The 9,039-nt window shown below is 42.0% G+C and overlaps 1 pseudogene; it reads right to left on the reverse strand.

The window, feature by feature from the left end:
- Positions 1–1,670: 1,670 nt before the first annotated feature.
- On the reverse strand, positions 1,671–7,975 carry LOC120854169 (annotated as a pseudogene).
- Between the last annotated feature and the right edge of the window lie 1,064 nt (positions 7,976–9,039).

Genomic DNA, 9,039 nt, shown 5'->3' on the forward strand with positions numbered 1-9,039 from the left:
CTAATGTTTATTATTTCTTTTCTTCTGCTTACTAATTTAATTCACTCTTCTTTTTCTGGTTTTCTCAGGTAGAAACTTAGATTATTGATTATAGAAATTTCTTCTTTTCTAATATGTGCATTGAATGCTATAAATTTTCCTCTAAGCACTGCTTTCACTCACATATTTTAATAAGTTGCACTTTAATTTTTATTCAGATGAAAGTATTTTTTTAATTCTTGTGAAATATCTTCTTTGACTCATGTGTTATTTAGAAGTGTTGCTTAATCATAGCATATTTTGGAAATTTTCAATTACCTTTTTTTTCTTGATTTCCAGTAGATTCCACCATAGTCAAAGAGCAGACGTCTCATCATTTCTACTCTCTTAAATTTGTTAAGGTGTATTCCAGAATGTGGTCTTGGTGAATGTTCCCTGTGAGATTGAGAAGAATGCATATTTTATGGGTTTTTTATTTTGTTTTTTTGTGGAGGTTTTGTTGTGGTGGTTTGTTTGTTTTGGCTGTGCTGGGTCTTAACTGCCACATGCAGGATCTTTAGTTGTGGCATGTGGGATCTAGTTCCTTGACCAGGCCCAGGATCTCTGCACTGGGAGCACAGTCTTACCACTAGAGCATCAGGGAAGTCCTTGTATATTTTACTATTGTTGGATGAAGTGGTCTGTAGATATTATATCCAGTTGATTGATGGTTCAACTGATTGAGGTCAACTATGTCCTTACTGCTTTTTTGCCTTCTGGGTCTGTCCATTCTGATAGAGGGACACTGAAATCTCCAATTATGATAATGGATTCATCTATTTCTCCTTGCAACTCCCTTAGCTTATGCCTTACATGTTCTAATGCTGCATCACTTTTTGTTAAGCAAAGGTATCCTGTTAAATTTTAATTATATGAATACTTTAATGCAAATGCTTAGCATTTAAAATTATCGAAGCTTTATTTAAATAAAAAACTTTATTAAACAATGATGATTAACTCCAAGAATTATTTCATTGCTGCTGCTGCTGCTCCTTAGTCGCCTCAGTCGTGTCCGACTCTGTGCGACCCCATAGACAGCAGCCCACCAGGCTCCCCCGTCCCTGGGACTCTCCAGGCAAGAACACTGGAGTGGGTTGCCATTTCCTTCTCCAATGCAGGAAAGTGAAAAGTGAAAGTGAAGTTGCTCAGTCGTGTCAGTGACTTTTAGAGACCCCATGGACTGCAGCCTAGCGGGCTCCTCCATCCATGGGGTTTTCCGGGCAAGAGTACTGGAGTGGGGTGCCATTGCCTTCTGATATATAATGCTATATAATGCCAATCCTATGAGATACAATGAGAACTGCATCTTCACTGTTCTTCACTCAAGGGCAGAGGAGGGAGTAATCAGACAGACACAAAGCAAAACACAATCCAAATATAGTGCTCCCAGGCTAAGTTTTGTTTTTACAGCTTAGTAAAAGCTTTGTACTAAGTACTTAGTAAAAACTTTGTCACAGTTTAAGAATGCATGCTCTTTAAATAGAAATTAAATATATACATTTAGTGTCTATAAACAGTAGAAAAATGTTAGACAGGGTAGGTCTATGTATTCGTCAAAAGTTGGGTAGGTTTTAAAAAGGATGAAGTAACATGATTTTCAAGGTCCAGGGGAATCCTGCCTGAAGGGTTTATCTTCATTGTGCAGGAGTGAAGGCATCTCTGGGACCCTTAGGGTTTGTCCAAACTGGATTTTCTGGTCTTCAGTATAGCAAGTGCATCTTTCACTGTGTGGTAAATAACATTCTTCACCTTAATTTATCTTCATGATTAGTATAAGTCTGTGACAGATACCAGAATTCCTGAGTTAGCCAGAAGCATTAACATGCTCTGGAGAAACAAACTCTTCAAACACTTTGATGTGACTACATAAGTTATGAACCTTGCATGTAATTCCAGCTGAGATAAATGCCACATCTCTAGAAAATGAATAAACTGTATAAACTGTATAATAGCCCAGTCTTGAATTCCATATTCTTTATGAAGATATTTTCTTAGTGATCAATCTAAATACCAGCTCTAATCACTGATAGGATCATGGTTGCAGGGTTTTCTTGAACATTCTTTTCATGTCTTTTTAAAGAATCTTCATATCTTCTTCATGTATTCATTAGCATATATTTGCCAGAAGGCTCCTGGCTTCTATTCCAATAAATTACTTCATTGTGAGTTCTTGAGAATTTCCATCTTGCACAAATTTAAGGACTTCCTGGTTACACTGTCCTTTGAGAATTCCCACATAGACCAGAACATTAGCCATATCTGATGTCTCAGTAAAGACACTGCTCCATATTTTTAATCTTCTGGAGTAATTAATCCATAAGCATTATGGACCTCATTATGGGACCTCAGTCTGAGCAAATAAAGTAGTTAGGCAGCCTAGAGACAAAATTCAATTGTCATCTCACCCTGCGTACTCAAGTAACGGGATGCTGGCTTTGGTTTGATCATTAAACCTGGAGGACATGGCATCTCTGAACTTCCCCAATAGCCAGTCCTTAAGGATCAACATCATTAATTCTGTTTTATTTTCCAAGAGATTTGGAAAATCTTCAAATCCATTCCAGAAGTATCCTACTGTGGCTTCTGTGACGATTTCATTGTTCCTTGGTACAGACTGAATGTTTGTGTCCTCCCAAAATGTGCATGTTGAAACCTAATCCCCAAGTGTGAGGGTATTTGGAGGGGGGGCCTTAGGTTTGAGGGCAGAGCCCTCGTGACCTTCCATCACATGAGGACACATAAAGACAGCCACCTATGAACCAGGAGGTGGACCCTCACCAGATACCAAATCTACTGGCGCCTGGACCTTGAACTTCCCACCTTTCAGAACTGTGAGAAATAAATGTTTGTTTTTTTTAAGCTATCAATCTATGGTATTTTGTTATAGCAACTCGAACAGTCCTACAATTTAGTAGATCTACTTCCTGGTCACTTTGCTGAAGGACTGAGGTTTCCAAAATTCAGTGTCCAGTTTATGATGGCTGGTTGCCCTTGTTTCCAGTACTCTCTGAACACATTCCAATCGCTCTTAATATTGGGGTCTTGCAAGTACTTAAAGCAATTACTCGCATGGTAAGTAGTAAAGAGCACAGAATGCCAGGTACGTCCTGTGTCCTTGAAGTTCTTACATAAATCAGAAAAAAACATTTTCTACCAAAGAAGGAAAAATGTCCTCAAGGATTTTTACTGTGCTCTTAAGTTCATTAAATGTCTTTTTTCCCCTCCCTGTGGACATCCCTGCTGGTTAGATCTGACAGCCAGTTTAAAAGGGAAGCGCTAATTGGACAGGCTGATTTCATGAGGCTAGCTGGCTTGGAGGCTGCACCCCTCCTCACAGATGCTCATTCCAACACTGAGAAATTCTGCAGGACCATAGCACCAAGAATTTTTTTTTTTTTCTTGACTAAGGCATTCTGTTTTATGTCTTCCTTTAAGACTGGCTTTGTAAAGAGTTCAAACTGCCTGTACGAACAAGGACAATTTGCCTTACTACTCTTATAAAATGAACAGATTTCAACATCATAGAGGTTTTTTTCCAAGAATGATCTACTTGTGTAGGCATCAAGTTCCCTGGTTCATGTATTTAACTCTTCATGCATCTCAGCCAAGAAAAAGTCTTGCAGTCTTCCCCATTGGCAGTCTTCTCCTTTCATATAGTAGCAATTCACACAAACTCCAAATTCACACTGAGGATACACTCAGTGCAAACTGAAGATGGTGGAGTCACACGCATCACACATTTACTGAACACCTTTGACAGCTCACTCCTAGCAACCCTCCAAGAGATGCTCTTACTAAATGGTTGCACTGTGGGCATGGTTTCCTTTTCAGAAATTGCCATGTGATATAGATGTCTCCAACATTGGCCAGGATGTACTTTTCTATACCCACATCAGTCCCTACCATTTTTGGTTACAGGTACCCATAAGCTAACTACTTCATTGTTATTAGAAACATTTTGATAAAGGCAAGGTTCTAATAACCTAGTAAATGAAGTTTTCTAGAATTTGTGTGAGGAAACTTGTAATCATACAGCTCCCTTTTCTCTTTCATCACTCACCTCAGAGAAACAGTGCCTAGGATGACTAAACTGACATTATTTTAAGTATACTAGGTCAGGAGTGCCTTGGGAAGCAGAAAATCTAACTAAATAAAGAATGTAGAGATTGGCGGTCATTGATGTTAGTCAACCACTAAGCCATGTCATCAAGAGCCTAGACTTTATTTGTTCCATCATCCTTGGCTGTGTGGCTTCCCAGATGGTGCAGTGGTAAAGAAACCACCTGCCAATGCAGGAGACACCAGGGGTGTGGGTTTGATCCCTTGATTGGAAAGATTCCCTGAAGTAGGACATGGTAACCCACTCCAGTATTCTTGCCTGGAGAATCCCATGGACAGAGGAGCTTGGCAGGTTACAGTTCATGGGGTCGCAAAGAGTTGGACACAGCTGAACATGCAGGCACAACCTGGATCCTTAGCTGTTAGTTTTACATCTTTGTGTCTTTCAATTTATGGTCTCAAGATGCCCACTGAATTTTCAAGCAAAGAAGAAGAGGGAAAGACCACCTCCAGTCCCCACCATGCCTTTTATCAAGGAGGAAAAAGCTTTTCCAGAAGTCCCCGGTAAACATCTTTGCAAATTTCTTTGGCCAGTCTGTGTCATTTGGACACTCCTACCTCCAAGAGAATCTGGAAATCAACTGTATTGAAAAGAATAACAGAATTAGCTTAGATCAATTATGATTCATCCCCTGGAGCTGGGCAGACTGCTGCCTGTATCAGGTGGCTATTGCTGTGAAAAGGCTCAATAACAAGCAACCCCACATTCTTAGTGGTTTACAAGAACAAGCATTTGTTTCTTAATTATGAGCAAGTAGGTCATTTGTGTGGAGTAGGAAATGGCAACCCACCCCAGTATTCTTGCCTGGGAAATCCTAAGGACAAAGGAGCCTGGTGGGCTATAAGCCATGAGGTCACAAAGAGTCAGACATGACTGAGAGACTAACACACACAGGTCATTTGTGACTCTGCTGGGTTTGACTAGGATCAGCTGGACTTGAATGTAGGCTGTATGTTTTCATGTCTGCTCCATAGATCTTATTCTGGCACTACTGGCCACATAGCATATTCTTCTCATGGCAAATGATAGGTGCCCAAGAAGCCAGGTAAAATTTATACAAACACATTTAGAGGATCTGCTCATGTCCTGCCCAGTAACATTACATTTGCCAGGCAAATCACCTGGCCAAGTCCAATACAAACTAGGCAAGAATATATGCTCTGCCTATTCCAGTGGAAAGTGCTATAAAGTCATGTGCCAAAAGGTGCACTAATGGATGTATAATTCTATTAGAGAGACAGAGAGAATGAAGGATTGGGAACAAAAATTCAATCTGTCCCCTAATTCCACCCACCTGAGGAATGAGAGAGAAAGGAATGGCTCTTGGGTAGGCATCCAACAGTGTCTTCCCGCCAGAGTAGTCAAAATAAGCCTTAGAAACTTATTTTTCTGATTTAGTTAGCAGAGGGAAGAGGGGAAAGCAAGGAAACAGTAAAGTTACTAACTGCTTTCCTGGGCAGGGGTCTCCAGCTATAACATTGATGGATAGTTGAATAGGCTGACATAGACTGTTTCACAACTCAAACTCTCAGTTTCACAGTGTGACTGCCTGCGAATAACCCATGTCTCTGATGCAGGAGGTGCCAGGTACGACACTAAGAACTTCGAATGCATTAACTCACTTTATCTTCACAACAAATTTATGAAGCTTTTTCACTTTACAGTTAAGTGGTCAGGGGACTTAGGCAGCTGCATACACATGGCAAAACTACCAGTGAAGCCCAAATCCCTCTGATTTCATTCACTCAGGCATCTATTACTCACCAGGTGTTGACAGAGGATGCAGGGCAATAACACAGTCCCTGACCTCCAGGACTTCAGATCTCAGTCTCTAAGTTTCCCAGCCCAGTTTGCATGTCAACTAAAAAAAAATTGAGTCCAAGACAAATGTGTTTTATTTTTTAAATCAATATACTTTATGCCAGTTACACTTCTAAGAGCTTATCATGTTACATTTCAATAAACCATCATGCCTACTCTTTGAGATAAGTACTATTATTCCACAATTTAAGTATGAATAAACTGAGATCCTGAGAGGTTACCTTTGTTACCTTTGTGAGAGGGAGTGTTCTCACATCATGTATGGATGTGAGAGTTGGACCATAAAGAAAGCTGAGTGCTGAAGAATTGATGCTTTTGAACTGTGGTGTTGGAGAAGACTCTTGAGAGTCCCTTGGACTGCAAGGAGATCCAACCCGTCAGTCCTAAAGGAAATCAGTCCTGAATATTCATTGGAAAGACTGATGCTGAAGCTGAAACTCACCTGATGTGAAGAACTGACTCATTGGAAAAGACCCTGATGCTAGGAAGCACTGAAGGCTGGAGAAGGGGACAGCAGAGGATGAGATGTTTGGACGGCATCACCGACTCGATGGACATGAGTTTGAGTAAGCTCCGGGAGTTGGTGATGGACAGGGAGGCCTGGTGTTCTGGAGCCCATGGGGTCTTAAAGAGTTGGTACCCGACTGACAGACTGAACTGAACTGAGAAATGGATGGAGCAGGATTAGAAGCCAAGCCACTTGGCTCCAGAATTCACGTTTCCACCACACCTGCCATGCGTAGTCCATGACCAGTAGAATATAGATTTCTTCAAGTAAAGTAATAAATCAATACAGCTTTTTCTGATGCATTTTCTCATTAAAAGATCGTAGTTATAAACTTATTGCATAAAGGCCTGTTAACTACTTTATGTTAAAAAGGTTCCTCACACTTAACACGGGCTTTCCAGCTGGTGCTCAGTTCAGTTCAGTCACTCAGTCATGTCCAACTCTTGCGACCCTGTGAACCGCAGCATGCCAGGCCTCCCTGTCCATCACCAGCTGCCGGAGTCCACCCAAACTCATGTCCATTGAGTCGGTGATGCCATCCAACTGTCTCATCCTCTGTTGTCCCCTTCTCCTCCTGCCCTCAATCTTTCCCAGCATCAGGGTCTTTTCAAATGAGTCAGCTCTTCGCATCAGGTGGCCAAAGTATTGGAGCTTCAGCTTCAGCATAAGACCTTCAATGAACACCCAGGACTGATCTCCTTTAGGATGGACTGGTTGGATCTCCTTGCAGTCCAAGGGACTCTCAAGAGTCCCCCAACACCACAGTTCAAAAGCATCAACTCTTCAAAAGCGCCAGGTGGCGCTACTGGTAAAGAATCCACCTGCCATCGCAAGAGATGCAAGAAACACAGGTTCGATCCCTGGGTTGGAAAGATCCCCTGGAGTAGGAAGTGGCAAACCACTCCAGTATTCTTGCCTGGAGAATCCCATGGACACAGAAGTGGCGGGCTCAGTCCATGGGGTCACAAAGAGTCAGACACAACTGAGCACACTTAAAACACTTGGGGGCGTGGGTCTGGTATTTTTTAAGTGTTTCAAAATTATAAACTAAGAGGGACGATATTAAAATTTAAAATGACAGTTGTAGTTTCTTTTTCTTTAAATCTCAGAGACTGGATTTCATTGATTCCACTATTTTATCTGCTTGATGTTCACAGAATACCTTACAACTACTAATTACACTACATTTTAGCAATAATTATTAAAATCACCTCGTATGCGGGTACTGGAGGCACCTTTGGAGCCCTCTTGCCTGCCAGTCCCACCGAAGAGTTAGAAGTGGGGCGGCAGCCGGTCACGCCGGCTCCTGGTCCCCAGCCACCTGGCGACACAACCGCTGGGCGACTTGTCGGCACCCGGGCGGCGCTGCCTAGCAGTGATTCCCTGAAGCTGCGGGGCTGCCCGCCTGCTGCCCGCCTGCTGCCGCAGCACTTCCGGTCCAGGGCCCCGACTCCGCGCTGAAGACCGGAGCCCACCACCCACACTGCAGCAGACTGGCCCTGCGCCATATCCAAGGGTGCCTTTCAGCCGGAGCAAATTTTTCAGAGCATCAGGCAAGACTACAGTCACTATCAGAAGTGGAGTCATACAGAAGTTGTTCCTAAAGCTTGCGTTTTGGGAAGTCATCTCCCTCCTCGGCATGCCCAGCATCTAGGTTCTCCAGGTTCCTCCTGGATGAACACCAATCAGTCCTCCTTCATCGTCCAACAAGTTGGAATAACGTGTAAGCATCTCTTACAAGACTAAAAAGATCTTGGAAGGGTATGAGCAAATCCTCTACAGCTAATTAGCAGAATGGTATGAATCTTTTGTGAAATTCACACTTCATGAGATTATGCCACGAGATGGGAGGAGGCCAACAAATTAAGTGTCCTGAAGCTGTTTGCACATCTGGGTACCAGGCTAGCCATCAAAGAGATGGCTGGTATGTACTTTTTGCAGCTGGTTTGGTTTCACATTTCACTCCAACTTTACTACATCCTGAGAACACTTAAGTGTTTCTACAGGTCCTTTTTATGAACTTAAACTTTCTGGTTGCAACAAGGATCTCATTTCTGTTCACCCAATAAACAGCCATGCCCTACTGGGATAGATTTTACAAACAAAACACCTGGAGGAACAACTTAGCAAAATATACCTTCAGTGGCATTTAACGAATGGAGTTTCCCCGTGCACAATTCTGTAAGACGTGTGTGTATGTATCTTTTACATTATTGCTAGTTTTGTTCAATTTAAAAAAAAAATCCTTGGGGATTTTGGCTGTGAATGTGACATGTGATAACCATGTGTTAAAAGACTATGATCTTCTACAGATCATTAATGTTTTGTGACCATGTATTTAATACATTGCAACAGTGGATTCTGTGTAGGAATTATGGTTAAATACAGGGGCTGTTTCCAGGCACAGAATGTGAATCATAAGTTAGTATCAACGTCAGATGTTGTTATAATGATATAGCAAAGTCTGTGGTCCTAGGCCTGCAAATGCATGGTGGGGAAGTAGGACAAACCAGAAATGAGCCACTGACAGCTGTATTCTCTCTAGCTGGTATTAGGAAAATACTTTGACTCC

The sequence above is a fragment of the Oryx dammah genome, unplaced genomic scaffold, assembly GCF_014754425.2.
Source record: "Oryx dammah isolate SB20612 unplaced genomic scaffold, SCBI_Odam_1.1 HiC_scaffold_27, whole genome shotgun sequence".
NCBI classification, from domain to species: domain Eukaryota; kingdom Metazoa; phylum Chordata; class Mammalia; order Artiodactyla; family Bovidae; genus Oryx; species Oryx dammah.